The sequence below is a fragment of the Haemaphysalis longicornis genome, unplaced genomic scaffold (genome assembly GCF_048455015.1).
Source record: "Haemaphysalis longicornis isolate Haplotype H1 unplaced genomic scaffold, Haemaphysalis longicornis Haplotype H1 scaffold_1, whole genome shotgun sequence".
Classification (NCBI taxonomy): domain Eukaryota; kingdom Metazoa; phylum Arthropoda; class Arachnida; order Ixodida; family Ixodidae; genus Haemaphysalis; species Haemaphysalis longicornis.
Genome location: NW_027526203.1, coordinates 60,518,348 through 60,539,778, shown reverse-complemented (window position 1 = coordinate 60,539,778; position 21,431 = coordinate 60,518,348). Strand labels below are relative to the sequence as shown.

At 50.6% G+C, this 21,431-nt stretch overlaps 1 pseudogene; it reads left to right on the top strand.

Moving 5' to 3' along the window:
- Positions 1 to 3,988: 3,988 nt before the first annotated feature.
- Positions 3,989 to 20,111, top strand: LOC144174082 (uncharacterized; annotated as a pseudogene).
- Positions 20,112 to 21,431: the final 1,320 nt, after the last annotated feature.

The window sequence follows — 21,431 nt, the reverse complement described above, 5'->3', positions numbered from 1 at the left end:
TCACTGTCTTCAGCGCCTCCTTGCGTCGTTGGAGGGTTTCGAGTTTTTCGCCGTAGAGCAACTTCACCTCCAGAAGTTGCCGCCTTTAGTTTCCCCCGCGTGGGCTGGGAGACCTTCTACGTGCGAAGTCAGCACTGCTACGGCGATCCGGCGACTGGTACGGGTAGGGCGACGGCGAACGGTTGAAACGGGCTGGTCCACGGATGGTGTTCGGCAGGTATTCTTCAATCTCAGATGGGTGCTGGCCGGGTCGGGGGCGTGGTGCGTCGACGGAGAAACCACGTAGTCCGAGTCTCTTGTATGGGCAGCGACGGTAGCAGTGGTCGGCCTCTCCGCAGTGGTAGCACAGAGGACGATTATCCGGTGTTCGCCATACGTCAGTCTTCCTCGGCGTCTGGGTTTGTGCTACCGGGGGTCGGGCGGGCGACAGTGGGCGGCGGTAGGGCGGGGCCTCTTGATGACGTGCCTCTTGACGACGTATTGGAGCAGGGCGGGGTTGGTGAACAGCCGCGGAGTACGTCATAGCTTGGGGCTCGCAGTGTACTTCGGATGCCACAGAAGTTGCCAAAGCGTTTTGAACTTCTTCCCGGATCACGTCAGTTAGGCAAGCGACTTGGGGTTGCGGCGTCGTCGGGAAAAGTTTCCGCAGCTCCTCTCTCACTACTGCGCGGATGGTCTCGCGAAGGCTATCAGCCGGAATCTGCATGTTGTCGACGTAGTTCGCACTGGCCGCGCCAACAAAGTTCCGGTCATACTGCTTAGCACGCATTTCGAGAGCCTTCTCAATCGTGCTGGCTTCGGTCACGAATTCAGCGATGGTTTTGGGCGGGTTGCGGACAAGTCCAGCAAACAGCTCCTCCTTCACACCGCGCATCAAGAAGCCTAACTTCTTTTCTTCCGTCATTTCGGGGTCCGCGCGGCGAAATAGTTGTTTCATCTCCTCAACGAAGATCACGACCCCTTCGTTGGGGTGTTGTGTTCGAGTTTAAAGCAAAAGCGCAGCTCGCTCTTTTCTCACAACGGTAGTGAATGTCTTAAGGAACTCCCTTTTGAAGTGAGTCCAGTCGGTCAAAGAACTGTCATGGTTCTCGAACCAAGTTCGAGCAGCATCTTCCAAGTAAAAGAAGACATGCCGGAAAGTTTCTTCGTCGTCCCACCTGTTGAAGATGCGGACGCGCTCCATCTTCTCCAACCATTCTTCGGGGTCTTCAGCGGGGGCTCTCCGGAACGATGGCGGTTCCCGGGGCTGCTGCAGGACGATTGGCGACGTTGTTTATTGAACCATGGTGTTGGTTGCAGCGTTCCTTTTCTTGGGCCCTTCTTGCATCAAACCGAACTCGGGTGGTAAATCTTGCAGGCGGAAGCTGGCTCTTGTTGGACTGGCTTGGCGGCTTCCCGAAGTTGTAGTGGGCATGAAGGGTGCGTACCCCGCACCTCCACCAGATGTCATGAAGACAAGGACGATGCAGTTGTCTTGAATGAGAAACACGCTTATTGGAGCGAAGTTGTGCTCCCCTAACAACTCAAAAGAATATAGAGGCGGCGAAGCAGCGATCAACAAAGTGACTTGCACAGGCGAGTGTCGTCGAATCGCATGCCCCGGCGTCCGCACTGCAGGCTTTTTATCTTTTGGCGCGCGTGCTTCTCGAAACGTCGATTCGCATCGAGAACATAGTAGACCCAAGAAGATTATTCTGGGCTGTTCACGTTAGATCGGAATGCTCTCCCTATCACAACTGATAACACATGCGGCACAGAAAGAAAGAATGGAACACGCGCTTCCCAAGCAAAACACAAATAAACCAACCCAATGTATGGTTCGCGGCATAAATATATATATATATATATATATATATATATATATATATATATATATATTTCTAGAGAGAGAGAGAGAGAGAGAGAGAGAAAGGGACGCAATAAAAAAAACCTAACAACTTTACATCGAAGGCTTCGGACGGGGACCGTCATTTATCAAAAGTAATATTTTAGAGAATGGAAGTGGTTTATGTACAGTTCAAGCCAACACCACCTAGGTGGTGTTGTTCAAGCGCTTGACATGGAAAGCGGTGAGGAAGAGGGAAAAGGGCAATAAAACGTGAGAGAGAAAGCCAGCAGTAAAGAAGGACAAACCTGAAAAGCATAAATAAGTGAGAGAGGGGGATGGAAAGAGGAGAGTAAGGGAGAACTAAACTGAGAGAGAAAGGCGGCGGTGAGGAAAGGCAAACTAAAAAGTTGCAAAGAACCGAGAGGATACCACAGAAAGAAGCTGAGGAGCGAAAGGGGACACATAATTGCGTGGCTGACAGGGGTGGCGAGTTGTAAACGCCCGCGGTCAGCGCTGGCGAACAATATGCATGGCGTGTTATACGTGCGCGCGCTTTGAATACTTCGGGTGCGGGGGGCGCGTGTTTTTGTCGGTTCTCAAAGACGTTCCACCGTCCACCGTCCACTTCCTCCTCCACCTTTCCTCCTCAGCTCGCGCCGGCGCCAAAGCCGTAATGTTTCTACACGTCCGAGAAACCAGGGAAGAAACAGGCCGCCCCCAGTCGCGCCGGCGACAAGAGGGCTAAGCTGTCGGAAAGTTGAAGTGAGAGTGATGATATCTGAGTAGGGAGACATGAATCGCCTTGTATGTAGAGGCAGCGAAAATAGTAAGTCAACACGGAGGGAAAAACAGCAATGGAGGTTTCAGGACTGCTGCCGCCCTTGGGCATAGCGGAGGAAGGGAGATTGAGAGATAAGATGCGCGGGCCGCGGGGTCGCGCGCATTGCCGCCCTCACTTCTCATAATGGCCGCCGCCATAATTGGTTTTTCTTGGGGGGAAAGCGGCTTCCCTTTTTGGATGCCTCTGAATGACGCGCCCTTAAGTGCATCCGAGGTCACCGTGTCACTCTCACGGTGCCTATGCCGGGACTACGTTCTTTGTAAGCGCCACCCCTGCTTCTCTTTGTGGCCGCCGGCCTAGTCCTGAAGAGCCCGGCGCCCGTCTTCAGATGCGCCGATAGGGCGCGGCCAATTAGGGCAGTAAAACGCCGCTTTGGGGTTGCGTGCCTCGGGGCCACCGTGTTACGCTTGGAGTGCGTAAGCCCTGGCAGCGGCTTTTGAAAGTGCCGCGGCGCCTAATGGCCTCCCTGGCCATGTCAAAGCTGCCCCGTACACGTGTACGCGTCCTCCGTCTTGGGAGAGGAGGTAAGTGCACGAAGTTGGGAAGGCGGCGTTTGGCCCGACGATTGGTGGAATTCGAGATGTCGCTCTGACCAATCAGGTGTGCTGCCCGGCTCACAATGGACACGAGGCATTATAATCCCGGGCATAACGGTCAGCGGGAGACTTAGCTGAGACTTAGCTTCGGCTGGGGACCAGCGAGCCGCCGTGCTTAGTGCATGTAAACCTTGCCGTCTAGGGCGTAACCCAGAATCGATCGGTAAGGTATGACACCTAGGGAGTAACTCGGAGTGTCGATCGCTAAGACGGCCATGCATAACCAACCCTGTAATCAACTTTCTGTAACCAACTTCTGTAAATAACCGTAAATACAGTTTTCTTCGTTTTGCTCATTGAATCTGCCGTCGCCGTTTCCTTGTCTCATCCTTGGCCACCACCACCACCGAGCACCCGCAGCGAAGGGCTCCTTCGCCACCGTCGACGAACCATAAATCCTGAAGGAGGGGTTTCTACTGGCGCAGCCACGACAGAATTCGGCACTTCGGAGCGTCAACGACGAACGACTGAACCCGCCCTGCAACGGCCCAGACGAGGAGACAGCAGCCTTGGCAAGCATCCAGTCTGAAGACCGAGGGTCGAAACCCGCCAGCCAACAAGCCATCATCGAAGGCGACCACCACAGCACCAAGCACCGGGCTTCGGGCGACGGACCGTCGAGGCGTCTGCGTCGGGTGAGTGGGGTTTCTTGCGTGTATTAAAGGTTGGCATGGCGTGCGGGTAGGAAGGCGCATAGTTGTGACACGAAGTAAGGGGGCTAGCATGGACAAGGACAGTAATGCGGACGACCCGCCAGGGCCGCAGGAAACAATCGGAAATGGTCCGGAACGGCAGGCGCCCCCGGGCGTGGCAGGAGGTGAGCAGGAGACGCTACTGCCAACAGTAGCAAGTAAATCAGAAGCCATGACGCTGAAGCGTATGGAACTTAGGATTAAAGAATTGGAGCTCGAGTCTGAAAAACTCGCTCTTCGGAGAGTCGAGCTCCAGAGTTCCACCAGTGGGCCACCAAGCACGGGTTCGGAAGGCAGCGATCGCCGGCAGGCGAGCTTGGACCCCGTTTCGCAGTGCTCCAAGGTGTTGAAAGGCTACCAGTTGCCATGCGATGCGGACGCGCAACTGTGGTTCGGTGAGGTGGAAAAATTGTTCGCAACATTTGAGGTGCCAGATAACAGCCGCGTACACCTCACCATGCCGGCGTTGAACGAACGTGTCCGATACCTACTGCGCAACCTCAGCCAGCAGGAGTGTATGGACTATGAGGCAGTTAAGCAAGCTGTCTTGAACGAGCTGCGACTGACACCGGCAGAGTACCTGGATCGGTTCGAGAGTGCCGCTAAAAGAAAAGACGAGACTTGGGCGCAATTCACTTTTCGGGTGAGAACGTATTTTGCGTACTACCTACAGGCGCGGGGGGCAGACTCCAAGGAGACCCTAACTGAACTAATGGTAGTGGACCAGATTAGGGCTAGTCTCAGCGCCGAGGGCCTCGAGTACGTGCGGCTTAGAGAAGGGGAGAGTTGGCTGAAACCAACCGAGGTGGCGAAGGTGCTTCAAACATTCGAACAGGCGAAAGGAAAGGGGCGCGCTTCGAAACCGGGAACCCCTCACGCAGACCCTTTTCCGCCGAAACGGGCGAACGCAGACAGAGGAGTCCCGCGGTGTTACCTGTGCCGCGGGCAAGGTCACATCCCGAAAAATTGCCCCACACCCGCCGCTGGAAAAGGACGGCCACACCGCCCCCCAAACACGCAGGTACAGAGAGTTCCGACAATAGCTGTATCAGCGAGCGGGGGGACGACACGCGCAGATAAAATGCTAACAGCTAAAGTGGCAATGTCGGGCCCGAACCTTAAGCAAGGCAGGTCAAAGCTGCAGGTCGTTCAGCTCGTCTGGGGAGAGCAGCGTTTGGAGGCGGTACTGGATACGGGCAGCGAATCACCGTAATTCGTGAACGTTTCTTGGCCCCTGTGTCGAGCGAACCATCCGGCACGGTCAGGCTGACGTCAGCTTTCAGGAAAGCTGTCGAAGCAAAGCTAGCCGCATTACCCCTGAGCATGAGTGTGCCAGGGGCGGTGAGGGAGCCTGAAAAGGTTGAGATGTTATGCGCTCTTACGGACGAACTAGCCGAAGGAGTCAATTTCTTACTTAGTAAGGAGGACTGGGAGCTTCTCAGGGAACATAACTACGAGCGCGCACCACTCGCGACGGCTGATCCTAGGGCGAAAAGTAGCACCGACGCGTTCGACAAAGAGCAGGAGGAAAGCGGCGAGCTTGCATGCGACGCTAACACCCAGCAAAGGAGCAGCCATCACGTGGAGAAAATCCCCGATGCGTTAGACGCGGCCCATTCAGCCAGCCAGAGAAACGCTCTTCAGACTTCCCAGACAAAGGAGAGCTTAACGAAGGCGTGGGAAGATGCCAAGGTTGGCAAGTCGGGCACGTTTATGGAAGACGGAATCCTCTTTCACTGGGACTCTATAGCTGAAACTAGGGTGAGGCAACTGGTACTTCCCAGAGAGAGACGAAAAGAGGTACTCCAGCTAGCCCACGAGTCAATGTGGGGGTTTCACCTGGGGTTAAAAAAACCAAAACAAGGATAAAGTACAACTTCTACTGTACCGGCATGGAGAGGGACGTGTTGGAGCATTGTAAATCCTGCCACGGGTGTCAGGTGCGGTCAGTTAGACGTCAGAGCGACAGGCTGCCGATTATTTATTTATTTATTTATTTAATACATACTGCGGACCCTAAGGGGTCCAAGCAGGAAGGGCACGTCACGCATACCACAAAAGTAATGACATACATCATACGAAAATGAAACTTTGGTTTACATGGTACAATACACTTCGTTATATATCAACAATGCGTTTCGTTCTATACACCACAATACACTTCGCTATGCGTTGCAACAACACACCTAGTTCTACAACGCTACATTACCCTTTGACAAGAAGTAACGTACGCCAAACAAAAACAATACATTTCATTCTACATATGTTACAATAAATGAGGTTCGCATAACTTGTTCCAGTCCGACACTGTTCGCGGAAACAAAGAATACATAAAGCGTCTCGACTGGGGCCAGTTGGTTCATTCTGATCTTAAACAACAGCGCAAAAGACAAGGACTAAGAAACAAGCACATACAAGCGCTGACCAAAAAATCTTCCACGAAGCGGAACACCTTCACGACGTCTGATTCCTTGAGGGCCTCATCCAGTCTTCGATCAAAGCGGGCCAACAAGAGGTTGCTGAGTGCGGGTGCCAGGCATGAACCGATGCACACCCCATCCTTCTGGATGAATACTTCATTATCGAACTTCACCATCGTGGACTGTAGGTAAAATGACAACATGCTGACGAAGTCATCCGCACTGATGCCAACAGAATTCTGGAACCCAATGGTTCCGCCCTCGTCAATTCCATCCTTGACCGCATCGAGAAGCAGCGTTTGTGGCATCGAATAATAAAGATCCTTCACGTCCACTGAGAAGGTGCTTAGACCTTCCTGGTTTTCCTGGTCGAAAAATTCGGATACCGCCAGCGCTCTTTTTACTTGTTGGCCCGCTTTGGCCCGCTGGAGTACCTCTTTTTACAGCGCTCTTGTTGGCCTGCTTTGATCGAAGACTGGATGAGGCCCTCAAGGAATCAGACGTCGTGAAGGTGTTCCGCTTCGTGGATGATTTTTTGGTCAGCGCTTGTCTGTGCTTCTTTCTTAGTCCTTGTCTTTTGCGCTGTTGTTTAAGATCAGAATGAACCAACTGCCCCAGTCGAGACGCTAATTCAGTTCATTTCATGCCAAAGGGGGGCTGTTTTTTCGTCCTTCTTCCTAAATCCCTCTTTTTGCGTAAGCTTATTAATAGTGGCAACATGCCGTGCCAGGCTGTATACCTTTGCTATCACTCAAGACTACGTCCCTCCGGAGCTGTTGTATCTCGTCGGACCACTTCCGCCGTCCAGTAGGCTGAACCGAGCGTCTGCCGGGCCTTGAGGTCGGAAGCCTGGAGGCAGATCCAGCTGTGCGAGGACAGTCTTCGCACGAGGTGCCACCAAGAAGGACCACCCAGCAAAGGCATCCAGCGGTTCCAGACAGAGCTCAAGACTGCGGCACAGATCTCGGAGGTTATCTGGAGTAAGATGATTGCCTTCCTGCCTAAGCGGAGAAAATCTAGAACTTCAGGTCAGGCCATTCATCACATTGGGAACCCTGTAGTGCCAAGAGAAGTAGAAGAAGTGTTGCAGTTAGGTCCGAACTTCTGCACTCAGCCAAAACTGGACAAGCCTGAACTCCTGTCGCTTGTCAGAAGGGTAGCTGCGAAAGCTAGCTCTGAAGATTTCAGCAGATGCGACCTTGAGAGGGTTGATGGCCTTCCTCAGTCCTTGCAGGGAGGGTCTACTATACGCACCCGACAGGTGGTGGAGTCACTGAGGAGGGCGGACTTGAGACTACTGATGTCAGACAAGGAAGGAGGCTTTGCGGTGATGCCAGCTCAAGAGTATAAACGCAAAACTCGTGAAGCGATGGAAGAAAATTTCCGAAAGGAGGAGAGAAGGAAGCCAGAGAAGCTAAAAAAGAAGGCAATCAACCTTTGTGAAAGTTTGGGACTGGACAGCCTAACAAAGTCAGTTAAGTCGGCAAGTGGACTCAGCTTGTGCGCATTCTTTTCGGCGAAGACCCACAAAGACGGCTGTCCTCTTCGGGTGATTGTTTCTGAAAAGCGGTCGTGGCAAAACGTAATGGGAAGGTACCTGCAAAAAGGCTTGCCCCTCATCCCAATCGTGGACCCCTTTCTTGTAAAAAGAGCGGTGGCGGTATCCGAATTTTTCGACCAGGAAAACCAGGAAGGTCTAAGCGCCTTCTCGGTGGACGTGAAGGATCTTTATTATTCGATGCCACAAACGCTGCTTCTCGATGCGGTCAAGGATGGAATTGACGAGGGCGGAATCATTGGGTTCCAGAATTCTGTTGGCATCAGTGCGGATGACTTCGTCAGCATGTTGTCATTTTACCTACAGTCCACGATAGCGAACTTCGATAATGAAGTATTCATCCAGAAGGATGAGGTGTGCATCGGTTCATGCCTGGCACCTGCACTCAGCAACCTCTTGTTGGCCCGCTTTGATCGAAGACTGGATGAGGCCCTCAAGGAATCAGACGTCGTGAAGGTGTTCCGTTTCGTTGATGATTTTTTGGTCAGCGCTTGTCTGTGCTTCTTTCTTAGTCCTTGTCTTTTGAGCTGTTGTTTAAGATCAGAATACATAAAGGCATCGGTTCTCGCAAAAAATGGGGTTATCAAATGGGGATGATGATGTCGTGTGTTCCTTGTTGCTAGAAAAGATAAGTAAGGCGATGAATCGATGGCGAGTTTACCATTAAGTAATAATTGAAGGAAATCCAGCCGTTGTTCGCGTCTGAGGGATTCAAGGGTCTGAATGTCGTTTGCAGACATCAGCGCGCAAGGTGAATCCGACGGTAAGTATTTTGAATATATAAACCGAACAGCTTTCCTTTGAACTCGCTCAAGTAATATTAAGCTAGTGTAAGTGTCCCATACAACGCTGGCGTATTCCAGTTTAGGTCGTATAAAAGAATAATAACTAATAAGCTTTACATTAGCAGGACAGGTACGCAGTTTATGTCTTAAGAAACCAAGTTTCCGAAAGGCAGCTGAACATATGTTGTCTACATGCAAATTCCAAGATAAATTATTAGTTATAGTTAGGCCCAAGTATTTGTAGCTTGTAACCTCTCTCAGAGTTGAAGACCCAAGCTGGTACATAATATTTAGTGGAACTTTCTTACGTGTCAAACGCATGCAGACACTCTTTTCTGCATTAAGGATCATTCCCCACTCATTGCACCACTGATGAATATTATGAAGGTTTGAGTTAAGTTCATTTTGATCATCGAGAGAGTTAATAACCCGGAACAAAACACAATCGTCTGCAAATAATCTAATTTGTACAGAAGGGGTGATGACATTTACTATATCAGTTATGTATAAAAGAAAAAGCAATGGCCCCACGACGCTTCCTTGGGGTACACCTGATGTGACCGGAAGAGACTGCGAACGGTGTTCATTAATAGCAACGAACTGTTCACGGTTATTTAGATAGTCTGCAATCCAGTTTACAAGAATTTCGGGAAGGCCAATACCCTTAAGTTTTAAGATCAATTTGTCGTGAGGAACCCTGTCGAATGCCTTACTGAAATCCAAAAATATTATGTCAGTTTGCCTATTGTTATCCAGGTTAAGTGCAAATGAGTGAATTATTGTGACCAGTTGTGTCACTGTCGAATATCCCTTTCTAAAGCCGTGCTGAAAATTGGTCAGGATTGAATGTTGTGTCAAGAAATTTCCAATTTGTGTAGCAAAAATGTGTTCTATTAATTTGCAGCAAGGTGAAGTCAAGGATATGGGTCGATAATTTTGAGGCGACAAACGATCACCTTTCTTGAATACAGGACTTACGCGTGCGGCTTTCCAGTCACATGGTAGCTTTGATGACAACAATGAAACACGGAAGATTTCATGCAGGAATTTACCGACATGTTCGGCAAATCTTCTTAGGAACACATTTGGGAGATTATCAGGTCCACACGACTTTTTGGAATTAAGATTCAAAAGCATCGAACAAAAACCAGAATAAGACACGAAGGACGCTTCGCATGGGTCGAACACTTTACCGTTTGGAACATAAACACTAGAGCCAGAAAACACACTGTGAAAATAAGCATTAAAATGATCAGCAATCTTTTTTAAAGCAAAGCTTTCTACCTCTACCCCCCAAGGGTTCTTTCGCGACCGTTGGTGTCACCAGAAAACTCCAGCGAACAAATAAAAGAATTTACTGGCACCGCCGGGAATCGAACCTAGAACCAATCGCCTAACAAAGCGAGAGCCCGTTGTCTTACCGATTCAGCTACGAGCCCACATGAACACGGGAAGACAAATGGTGTACTCACCAAGCACATCTACGGGTTTACCCCCTGCATTCTCGCTGAATGCCACGTGAAAGTGTCACGCGACCACTCACGCCCGTCTAGCGGCCCTGTGCGCACATTTCTCATGTGCTAAGAGTTACAAAAATTAAAGGAAGCTCACACCAATCGATGGCATCTCTCTTCTAGTACGCCAATGTGCTAAAGCCTGTGGCCTCCAGTGTTCACGTAAAAAATCCCAGCTCCTTGTCGTCCGCCCTCACGCCAAATCAAGGAATACATTCAAATACTCCTTGATGACCAGGCCATCACTCCAAACCCCAGCATCAAGATCCTGGGCCTACATTTCCAGGCCAACACCAAGAGTGACGTCTCCTTGCAGCGCCTCAAAAACAGCATTAATCTAATGATACACATGATCAGGCGAGTTGCTACCAAGAAGTGAGGACTAAAAGAATCCGGTACCTTTCGATTAATTGAAGCTTTTGTCGTCTCGAGTGTTACTTACGACAAACCCCTATCTTCTCCTCGACGAGGAAGACATAGAGATGCTTTATATAATGATTAGAAAGGCGGTTGAGCAGGCCATGGGTCTTCTCATGAATGCGTCCACACTGAGGCTGCTTAGCAAGGGCTCCAAAACACGGTGGAAGAGCTGATAGAAGGCCATCTTTCTAACCAGAAGGTCCGACTCAGAACTGCGGTGGGTAACCGCATGCTTCACCAGATTGGCTGGGCAGCCCAGAATGTCACGCCGCTGGACGTACTCCCAGACTCTTGGCGACTAAAACTAAATATGCTCCCTTTGCTTAGAAATATGAACCCCTCGCATGACCAGGGTCAACGAAAAGCACGGGCTCAAGCGCTAAACACCACCCTCGATGGGGCTCATACAGTTATCTACACAGACTTCTCCTAACATCGAGGGCAGCAACACGCCATCATCGTGGCTACCTCCAGAACCAACCTCCTTGTGTGTACCTCGCTTAGGACCCAACAAATGACGGCAGCAGAAAAGGCAGCCATCACCTTGGCTCTCACTCAACCAGGGGTTCGGAGGGTAGTCACCGATTCCCAGCAAGCCTACTGGAATTACCAGTCGGGTTGGGTGTCCTGACCTGCACTGTGCGTGCTAAAAAACCACTCCCCAAACGGTTCCATTCAGTTCATCTGGACACCGCCTCACGCTTCAATGGAGGGCAACAAATACGCCCACCCAACAAGCCTGCGCTTTTACCTCCCGTGCTATGGAGCTGCATGAGGACAGTCACCGGCTTGTCATGTCCAGGGAGATAATCCAGCATTATCGCCTTCTGAGACAGACCGTACCTTCGCCTTACCCTGACCTTTCCAGAGAACAACAAACTACCCTACGGCTCATACAATCCAGGCTCCTTCCCACAGCCTACGCGTCTTCACGTAATGCATCCGAATCGCTAGGACGCTGAATGTAAATTTTTCTCAGAAGTAGAAATACTCCGCCCCGTAATCGGTGTGTGCGACGTTAGCCCTGAGCACCCTTCTCTCTTTCCGTCAACTCCCCAACAAGAGAAATGGGAGATGCTGCTGTCCAGGCCCTCTCTACCTACCCAGCTTCAGTGGGTGGACAGAACACAGGCCGCGCGTACTGCATATGGGCCCCACAGAAGAAGGAACCACTCCCCAAGGCTGCACTCCTGGGCCGTTCAGAAATCTGAAGAGAAGTATTTCTTCCTCCTCCTTCTCAGCCGCAAGTCTCGTCGCCTCCGTCCGCGGCGTAGAGACGGAGAAGTCAGATCGTCTAACACCGGGTAGGAGCTTACTTAGATTTTATAAAAAAAAGTTTCCACTCTTGCTACACCAATACAACTCAACCAAACACCGTTCAAGCATCATGCATTGATGTAACCTTACCAAGAATATCTCTTTGAAGTAATAAATGGTGTGGTTAAGTGCATTTCACTTCTCTCTGGTTTTCCTATCTGTAGAGCGATGTGAGTGATTTTAAGTGACGTCGCATGAGTAATCGTTATGGGTGCCGCTTACAGCTTTGCTTTCCAACCACATTCACGGGGTGGATTGGCGCGATTTTTTTGATCAGTTACAATCACGCTATCAATTGCCATTTCGGTCAGAGGTTTCTTTCTGTCACCAATGTAGTTCCAGAATGTAATCGGGTCAGTTTTCATGAAGTTGGGCAGCAGCGTCCTAAAATAGCGATCTCTGGATGAGCGTATAGACCGCGCAAGGCTGTCTTTGAGGACTGAGAGGGTACGAGTCTGCGCATGCTTCTGTCTTAACCGTTTTATCTTTCCTTTTAAGTCAATTATATCTCGCGTTATCCAAGGAGTTGTTTTGTGCACTTTTTTATGTTTATTCGCTATAAAACGATTGATACAATGATGACACATTTCTTTAAATTGATTCCACATTGGCTCGACATCGCCCACCTCAAAGACAGCAAAACACGACTCCATGTATTCTATTACAGATACGTCATCTGCTCGCGAGTAGTATTTAAAGGTGCGCACTGAAGATTTTTTAGTACTTGGAAAATTGTGAAGAGGAAGAGAAACGGTAACCAATTTATGATCGGACAGGCCCTGTTCTACTGGAACGGTATGCAGCTCGAGTTCGCGGCTTATAAATACTAAATCCAAAATCGAACTAGAGGATCCATGCAGACGAGTTGGCTCCCTCACAACTTGCATCAAGTTATGGGTTAGCATGATGTTCAACTCAATCTCAGTCTCTTTTTTGTACAATGGTCCTGTCGTATAACGCTCCCAGTCAACAGAAGGTAGGTTAAAATCACCTGCTAACAAAATTTTGTTGTTGCAAAATTGAGACATATTCAGCTAACTTTTTCATGGATTCAAACGTAGCCTCTGGGGGTCTGTAAAGTGCATACAAGATAAAAGTGTGGCTCCAACAAGACAGTCTAATGCATACACATTTTAAGTCGTCAATGTAACCAATTAACGAGGCCTGCAGTATTTCTTTCACAAGGATGGCTATTCCACCTCCCCTTGTAGTTCTGTCTTTCCTAAACACCTTATACGAGGGTGGAAATACATCATCATCAGCTATTTCGGGGAGCAACCATGTCTCAGACACAACTGTTACATGTGGATCGTATTGAAGTAAAGCAATTTCCATTAGTTCAGTTTTGTTACTGACGCTTCGGGCATTTACGTTAACCAAGTGAAGGCATTTTTGTTTAACGCCTTGTTGACCGGTGACGAAAAGCTTACTTTTCGTTAAATTATTTTTTGAAGAAAGTGCGAGTTGTTTTCTTACGTTTGATTCAGTGATTGGGCATACCGTCTGGTGGTTGGGCGGGTTTTGAGTCCGTCGTTTTTTTTGCCGGAATTCTTTCGCCTTTATCACTGTCCCAGACATACGCTTGGTTATCGATATACAGTCGAATCCACTTATAACGATACCGCTTATAACGATATATCGGATATAACGATGGACAACGATTGCACCGTCCAATTTTGTATGCTTTCTATGGTAAAATAACCCGCTTATTACGATGCTCCCGAGCCCCGATATCGGATATAGCGATTGAATCCGCTTACCGCGCACGCCGAAAATGCGAGCTGCCGCCGGCGCTGGCGCCGGCACTCGGCGCCGACAGCACGCGACGCGCCTTGCATCCCGTCCACCCCTCAGAAAACGAGTCGACTGCGCCAAGCGAGAGGAGGAGCAGCTTTCTTCCCGACTCCCCTCCCGGAGCCGCTACTTTGGCCTCGTCCGCGTGTCCGGCCCGAACCAACGTTCGGCTGGTTCGGCCAGTTCGGCTCGCACTGCTCGCAGCAAGCTTATTCTAGTAACGTTGGCTCGCAGCTCGGAAGTTTCCCTCGCCTTTTCTGCGCGCCGAACTGAGTGCTTTTTTTTCTCCGCATCTGCCTCCGTTCAACGTTTCACCAGTTTCACTGCGGAGTCGGACTGAACGTTCGGACGTCATGGCCGATTCGCCTGCGGCGCTGCGGCGAGCATCTAATTGCCTGGAGCAATTAGATGCTCTCGAAAAAGATGTGCGTCAGCTTCGCGTGAAGCAGTCAAAGCTGACTGACTATGGCTTTTCTGCAAACGAGTAGTTGCACTACCTCACTTGCATGCTAATAAAATGTTTTGATCTCTCTTGTGGCTTTTTTTTTCTCGACCCGCTTATAACGATTATCGGTTATAACGATGGGATTTTCTTGGCACTTGGATATCGTTATAAGTGGACTAGACTGTACAGCTTGTCAAATGCCAAGTTTACTTTCTCATTGTTATCTCGGTTAGCTTTCGCACTTGCCCAAAGCTTTCTTCTAATATCTCGTATCTTCTGAGAAAAGTCTTCCCCGATAGCTAGCTAGGTATTTTTAAGTTTGGTCCCGTTTTTAGTATTCTAGCTGTGTCTCGCCAATCAAGCAATTTGAAAATGACTGTCCTAACTTTTCCAGTTTCAGGTCTACCTATACGATGAATACGCTCGATACTGACAGGTTCAAGTTCCATGATATCATTTAGAATGTCTTTGTTAACGGCACTTTCAAGTGTTTCGCTGTTTTCATTTGCTGCCTCAGGAAGACCATAAACGATTAGATTCGACCGGCGACTATGGTTCTCCAGTCGATCGATTTTAGTTTCTAGAACACTTATTGTTTTTTCCAACGAGGACAGCTGCTCCTGACAGGCATTTACCTTCCTTTCAAGCCCAGATAGGGCATCAAGCTTGTACTCAATATCTGATAGTCGCTTTTCTTTAATGTCTTTGACATCAACCGCTATGTCTGTTAACATTTTGGCAATCTGTTCCAGATCCGGGCCTGGGTTCGTCTCAATATCGCCACACAGTAACAATAACTTCCGCAGTACAGTTTCTGCGCGGCACAACAAACAACTGAGCCATGGGTACGGCAGCACCAGCAAAAAAGGATCATCAGAGCGAACACATTTTCCATACTGCTTTCTTACCTGTACAATGAACAGGAACGAATTACAGACGGTCCGCATGCTGGTACAGCCGCCGTGCCCAATGGTCGAGATGACCGCTGGGCGCGAACTTATAGCCGCGCTGAATGGTGCTGGTGCCGCCATCTGCCAGTGATCCATGGCGCATGCTGTCGTCGAGTGACGACTCAGGCTCTTCCAGGACGACGATGCTCGCAGTTCAGGCGCATGCCAAACCGAAGAATCACAGTCATGCGCAGCAGGCGTCGTTCCACAGCTTCCTGAGCACCCGGCACGAACTGGCGGTAGTAGGGTGATAATCTGTACAATGAACACGAACGGATTACAGACGGTCCGCATGCTGGCACAGCCGCCGTGCCCAATGGAACACCACTGACAAGGCTCGAACGCCCCTTTCAGGTGGTAAATGTAGATGTGATAGGCCCGACTGACACGCCATCTGCGAGGGGACACCGCTACGCACTACGCCTGGTGGACCTGTGTACCCGCTGGCCAGAAGTCGTATGCCTACGCTCCTTAACCGCGAAAGCCACATGCCATGCCTTGCTCGACATTTTCAGTCGTTTGGGCATTTCGGAGACCATCTGTTCATCTGTTCCGACCAGGGAACCAACTTTAAGTCCCAGCTCACACAGATGATGTTGCAGAAACTGGGATGCACCCTCAGGTTTTCTACCCCAGACCACCCAGAGAGCAATGGGCTGGTAGAGAGATGGAACCGCTTCCTTAAGAATATGCTGTTTCACGTGATTCAAAATGACTCCAAGAACTGGGACAAGCTGATACCATTCGTGTTGTGGGCATACCGCGAGGTACCTCGCGAAACCACTGGGGTAGCGCCTTTTTGATTGCTCTACGGGAGAAACCCGACGGGCCCACTCGCTATTCTCCAGCAAACGTGGACAGGAGAGGTGGCGATACCGGTAACACTGAGAGAAAAGCCGGCGAAGTACCTCGCGCAGCTAAAAGAACAGCTGTAGGGGGCAGCGGATGTCGCCGGGCTTACGAGTGCCACGCGGCACGGCAGTTATGCCGACGCGTATAATCGCACCGCGCGAAACAAAAACTTAAGCGTAGGTGATCAGGTGCTTCTCTTCAACACCGACCGTGTGACAAAGATGGCACCTAGGTGGCTGGGCCCATTCACAGTCTTGGGGCGTGAGAGGCAACATTCCTCCCGTATTCAGACAGGAGAGGGCAAAACCGCCGTTGCGCACGCGAACAGGCTAAGGCCGTATTATGCCCGGGTGAGCCACGTAGGAGTCGCGTTTGACGAGGATAGAGAGTTTGGAGAAGTGGAGTACGCACCGCGGGCTTTCCCTGCGGGTGGGGGAAAGCCCGCGGCGCAAAGCAGCGCGACGAAGTTACCTTGGTGTTCGAGAAACACAGCGGTGTTTTCGACGGGAAGCCGGGAATTGCCAAAATAGGTCAACATCGAATCGAACTGGAGGAAGGAAAGAAACCGCAAAGGTCGTTTCCGTATAGGGTCCCCGAGCTGTTAAGGGAGGAGGTTAGCCGCCAGGTTAAGCAACGTCTTGGACTAGGGCTCATATACGCGGTGGAAAGTGAATGCGCGCATGCCGTCGTGTGGGTCGCGAAAAAAGACGGCACCCTACGCATGTGCGTCGACTACCGGACGTTAAACGCCATTACCCGCATAGACGCCTTTCCTATGACGAACCCCCAGGAACTGATCTACGGCGTCGGGCGAGCACGGCATATTACGGTAGTCGACCTCAAGCGCGGGTACTGGCAGGTTCCCATGGACCCGAAAAGCCAACTTTTCACAGCCTTTGTGACTCATGAGGGGCAGTATGCTTGGCGCGTGATGCCATTCGGGTTTAAAAACGCCGGGGCGACGTTCCAGAGAATAGTAAACAGGCTCCTCTCCAAGCATCAGGCATACGCCACAGCGTACTTAGACGACATCGCAGTCTTTTCTGAGACGTGGGAAGAGCACCTCGCACGCCTAGATACCATTTTGCTGCTGTTGGGCGAGGCCGAGCTTAAAGCGAGTCTGGAGAAGTGTCAAGTCGCTGAAGCCCACATTCGCTACCTCGGACACGTGGTTGGGTCAGGATCCCACGGGCCAGACCCCGATAAGGTAGCTGCAATTCGAGGTTTAACCCCACCGCAGACTAAAAAAAAAAAATCGCGCCAATCCACCCCGTGAATGTGGTTGGAAAGCAAAGCTGTAAGCGGCACCCATAACGATTACTCATGCGACGTCACTTAAAATCACTCACATCGCTCTACAGATAGGAAAACCAGAGAGAAGTGAAATGCACTTAACCACACCATTTATTACTTCAAAGAGATATTCTTGGTAAGGTTACATCAATGCATGATGCTTGAACGGTGTTTGGTTGAGTTGTATTGGTGTAGCAAGAGTGGAAACTTTTTTTTATAAAATCTAAGTAAGCTCCTACCCGGTGTTAGACGATCTGACTTCTCCGTCTCTACGCCGCGGACGGAGGCGACGAGACTTGCGGCTGAGAAGGAGGAGGAAGAAATACTTCTCTTCAGATTTCTGAACGGCCCAGGAGTGCAGCCTTGGGGAGTGGTTCCTTCTTCTGTGGGGCCCATATGCAGTACGCGCGGCCTGTGTTCTGTCCACCCACTGAAGCTGGGTAGGTAGAGAGGGCCTGGACAGCAGCATCTCCCATTTCTCTTGTTGGGGAGTTGACGGAAAGAGAGATGGGTGCTCAGGGCTAACGTCGCACACACCGATTACGGGGCGGAGTATTTCTACTTCTGAGAAAAATTTACATTCAGCGTCCTAGCGATTCGGATGCATTACGTGAAGACGCGTAGGCTGTGGGAAGGAGCCTGGATTGTATGAGCCGTAGGGTAGTTTGTTGTTCTCTGGAAAGGTCAGGGTAAGGCGAAGGTACGGTCTGTCTCAGAAGGCGATAATGCTGGATTATCTCCCTGGACATGACAAGCCGGTGACTGTCCTCATGCAGCTCCATAGCACGGGAGGTAAAAGCGCAGGCTTGTTGGGTGGGCGTATTTGTTGCCCTCCATTGAAGCGTGAGGCGGTGTCCAGATGAACTGAATGGAACCGTTTGGGGAGTGGTTTTTTAGCACGCACAGTGCAGGTCAGGACACCCAACCCGACTGGTAATTCCAGTAGGCTTGCTGGGAATCGGTGACTACCCTCCGAACCCCTGGTTGAGTGAGAGCCAAGGTGATGGCTGCCTTTTCTGCTGCCGTCATTTGTTGGGTCCTAAGCGAGGTACACACAAGGAGGTTGGTTCTGGAGGTAGCCACGATGATGGCGTGTTGCTGCCCTCGATGTTAGGAGAAGTCTGTGTAGATAACTGTATGAGCCCCATCGAGGGTGGTGTTTAGCGCTTGAGCCCGTGCTTTTCGTTGACCCTGGTCATGCGAGGGGTTCATATTTCTAAGCAAAGGGAGCATCTTTAGTTTTAGTCGCCAAGAGTCTGGGAGTACGTCCAGCGGCGTGACATTCTGGGCTGCCCAGCCAATCTGGTGAAGCATGCGGTTACCCACCGCAGTTCTGAGTCGGACCTTCTGGTTAGAAAGATGGCCTTCTATCAGCTCTTCCACCGTGTTTTGGAGCCCTTGCTAAGCAGCCTCAGTGTGGACGCATTCATGAGAAGACCCATGGCCTGCTCAACCGCCTTTCTAATCATTATATAAAGCATCTCTATGTCTTCCTCGTCGAGGAGAAGATAGGGGTTTGTCGTAAGTAACACTCGAGACGACAAAAGCTTCAATTAATCGAAAGGTACCGGATTCTTTTAGTCCTCACTTCTTGGTAGCAACTCGCCTGATCATGTGTATCATTAGATTAATGCTGTTTTTGAGGCGCTGCAAGGAGACGTCACTCTTGGTGTTGGCCTGGAAATGTAGGCCCAGGATCTTGATGCTGGGGTTTGGAGTGATGGCCTGGTCATCAAGGAGTATTTGAATGTATTCCTTGATTTGGCGTGAGGGCGGACGACAAGGAGCTGGGATTTTTTACGTGAACACTGGAGGCCACAGGCTTTAGCACATTGGCGTACTAGAAGAGAGATGCCATCGATTGGTGTGAGCTTCCTTTAATTTTTGTAACTCTTAGCACATGAGAAATGTGCGCACAGGGCCGCTAGACGGGCGTGAGTGGTCGCGTGACACTTTCACGTGGCATTCAGCGAGAATGCAGGGGGTAAACCCGTAGATGTGCTTGGTGAGTACACCATTTGTCTTCCCGTGTTCATGTGGGCTCGTAGCTGAATCGGTAAGACAACGGGCTCTCGCTTTGTTAGGCGATTGGTTCTAGGTTCGATTCCCGGCGGTGCCAGTAAATTCTTTTATTTGTTCGCTGGAGTTTTCTGGTGACACCAACGGTCGCGAAAGAACCCTTGGGGGGTAGAGGTAGAAAGCTTTGCTTTAAAAGCTAAGGAGTTCACTCGGACTATGCGGTTACTACCGTGAGTACGTTCGTAACTATGCCGAGGTAGCAGGTCCGATAACCGTTCTAACAAAACGGGGGATACCGAACTCGATACCGTGGCCAGAAGAGGCCCAGCGCGCATTTGACGAGCTGAAGGAGTCACTCTGCAAGGCGGTCGCGCTCAGCACTCCGAACCCCAGTCAGCCGTACTGGCTTTTTACTGATGCGTCCGCGACAGCGGCAGGTGCTTGCCTTGCACAGATGTCTGAGCACGGGGTAGAGAAGCCAGTAGCCTTCGCCAGCCATCGGTTTGACCCGACCCAGGCACGGTGGTCTACCATCAAGCGGGAGGCGTTCGCCATCATTTGGGCGCTCAAAAAGTTTGATCACTGGCTGTTCGGCACGGAGGTGAATGTTGTTTCGGACCCCAACCCATTGTCTTACCTGACAACTAGTACTCCGCACGGGGCAAAGCTGGCAAGGTGGGCGCTGGCTTTACAGCGCTACAATGTATCGGTGAGACACCGGAAGGGAACCAGCAACGGCAACGCCGATGCCCTGTCTAGGCTCCCCAATGCTGCTTGGGAGCATTAGCACAGCCATGCCGGCCTTGATGAGCGTGAATGTTCCCGCTCGTCCGCGCACAGTGGGGTGTGTGGGGACCCGTCAAGGCTCGGACACTGGTGCCGTGATTGGAGTGCTACAAACGCAGGGCAGTGGTCGACCTAGGATGCCTTTCCGCGGGTGGCAATGTGTGTGGGTGTGCGTGTTTGCCCTATTTTTATAGGTGGACCGACAACGTACTATTATGTGCCACAGTCCGCGGGCATGTTTTCAAATGAATTGGGTGGATCGCCTGCTTACGCCTCACAGACATGGCGAGAATACTTTGTGTTGGTTTTGCGGGCAGGCGCGTGCCTAGGTGTTTCGTTTGCTCTCGACGAAAGTGTTACTGTGCAATGTTATTTTCACTCGCGGTTATGCTGCTGTTTTCTTTTTTTAAAGCAAAGCTTTCTACCTCTACCCCCCAAGGGTTCTTTCGCGACCGTTGGTGTCACCAGAAAACTCCAGCGAACAAATAAAAGAATTTACTGGCACCGCCGGGAATCGAACCTAGAACCAATCGCCTAACAAAGCGAGAGCCCGTTGTCTTACCGATTCAGCTACGAGCCCACATGAACACGGGAAGACAAATGGTGTACTCACCAAGCACATCTACGGGTTTACCCCCTGCATTCTCGCTGAATGCCACGTGAAAGTGTCACGCGACCACTCACGCCCGTCTAGCGGCCCTGTGCGCACATTTCTCATGTGCTAAGAGTTACAAAAATTAAAGGAAGCTCACACCAATCGATGGCATCTCTCTTCTAGTACGCCAATGTGCTAAAGCCTGTGGCCTCCAGTGTTCACGTAAAAAATCCCAGCTCCTTGTCGTCCGCCCTCACGCCAAATCAAGGAATACATTCAAATACTCCTTGATGACCAGGCCATCACTCCAAACCCCAGCATCAAGATCCTGGGCCTACATTTCCAGGCCAACACCAAGAGTGACGTCTCCTTGCAGCGCCTCAAAAACAGCATTAATCTAATGATACACATGATCAGGCGAGTTGCTACCAAGAAGTGAGGACTAAAAGAATCCGGTACCTTTCGATTAATTGAAGCTTTTGTCGTCTCGAGTGTTACTTACGACAAACCCCTATCTTCTCCTCGACGAGGAAGACATAGAGATGCTTTATATAATGATTAGAAAGGCGGTTGAGCAGGCCATGGGTCTTCTCATGAATGCGTCCACACTGAGGCTGCTTAGCAAGGGCTCCAAAACACGGTGGAAGAGCTGATAGAAGGCCATCTTTCTAACCAGAAGGTCCGACTCAGAACTGCGGTGGGTAACCGCATGCTTCACCAGATTGG